The sequence below is a fragment of the Aplysia californica genome, unplaced genomic scaffold (assembly GCF_000002075.1).
Source record: "Aplysia californica isolate F4 #8 unplaced genomic scaffold, AplCal3.0 scaffold00307, whole genome shotgun sequence".
Taxonomy (NCBI): domain Eukaryota; kingdom Metazoa; phylum Mollusca; class Gastropoda; order Aplysiida; family Aplysiidae; genus Aplysia; species Aplysia californica.
Genome location: NW_004797577.1, coordinates 496,225 through 497,929, shown reverse-complemented (window position 1 = coordinate 497,929; position 1,705 = coordinate 496,225).

The window sequence follows — 1,705 nt, the reverse complement described above, 5'->3', positions numbered from 1 at the left end:
TACACACAAAAATAACACAGATACACACACTCATACATACACACACATTCACATACACAGAGAGAGAGGGGGAGAAAGGAGAGGGGGGAAAGAGAGAGAGACAGAGAGGGAGAGAGAGAGAAGGGGAGAAAGAGAGAGAGAGAGAGAGAGGGGGGGAGAAGGGGAGAAAGAGAGAGAGAGAAGGGGAGAAAGCGAAAGATAGAGATAGAGAGAGAGAGGGGGGGGGAGATATAAGGTTTTTTTGCTCAGACGACACAGAATGACATATTGTACTTGAAATCTATGAGCTGAATTTGAAATGACAACGCTGAAATTGAGTTCACATAATGACGTCTCAACTTCTCATTTTTGAATTTGAACTCTCTGTTGTTACATTCATGCCAACATTATGCTACCAGTGCCAGACCTGGACATTAAGTAAAACCCATGAAAGCAAAATCACTGCAGGCGAAATCAAATGTCTCCGCAAAACCTTTAACATCACATCAGAGAAATGAAGAAGCTAGAGCAGCAGCTACCGGCATTGAGTCCTGCCTGCGTTACATAGAAAGACAGAGAATAAAATAGTTTGGCCACCTGTTACGCATGTCACATGACCAGCCAGCCAGCCTTGAGAGCCTACAACACCAAGCACTCAGGCTAAAAAGAAAGACGAAGGCCACGCTAAAGGCGGATCGAGGGTGTCAAGAAAACATGATATCAGAACCGATAGAGCTGCGGAGCTGGCCAGCCATAGAAAACTGCATCTCCCCTCGACGCTTAACAGCAACAGAGGATGAACAAGTAAAAGTAAGTATGTTACATCTCATAGACTCTAGTACTATTTTAATATTTGAGCTTCTTAGTATTATATAATATGCTCAGTCTATCTCGGTGTTTGAACTTTCTATTTTGAATTTGAAATAACTTTGGTAAATGGGTTTAAGTTTTTTGTTTTATTACAATTTGAAAAACCTAAATTGATGCTTGGTCGGGGAAAGATGTACAGTGACACCAAGCATGTTCAATAGTGTTATTGCATTCGGGGCTTGAATTCCAAACCAGAAGTGTAGAATTCTGTATGAAATCACATTTGGTCGCTTTTAAGCACAAGGGGGCTATCCCGGAAAATGCTGTATTAAGAAAATCGAAAGTTCTTGGACCCTTGTTCAGTTTATTTAAAAGACAAGGAGAGTTTTCCTTATAACCAAACAAATATACACACCAATGAAACCAAACTTCTCCAATAGGCAGGGCAATGCCCTCTTTTGGTGTAGGTCAAGATTTCTGGAAATCCCCGAAATGTGGGTTAGCCCGCTTGTCCTTAAAAGTGACCACTTGAGGGGGCTCATGTTGACGCATCAGCCATGGATCCAGTGAGAGCTAAAGAATAATATACTTTCTTAATGTTAAGCTCGATAAAAAAAAATATCTAATCACATAAACGTGATCAGCGCCAAATAATTAGCAATGTGTAGGCGTAAACCACCAAATTAAATGGATAAGATATTAACACTTTTATTAATTAAAAGTAAAATTATTCATGGTTTAAGATCCCCGTCTTACGTTCCTCAACCTTTGACCTTTCTCCATTTTCCAGGTACAAATTTTGGCCTCCCCTCTCGTTTCTGCTTTGGTAGACAAGAAGCCTTACAGTTGTGATCAACCACCCGAGTGTTTAAAGTTCAAGGGAGTAAGATTGAGGACACTGGGGGGGGGGAGGAGG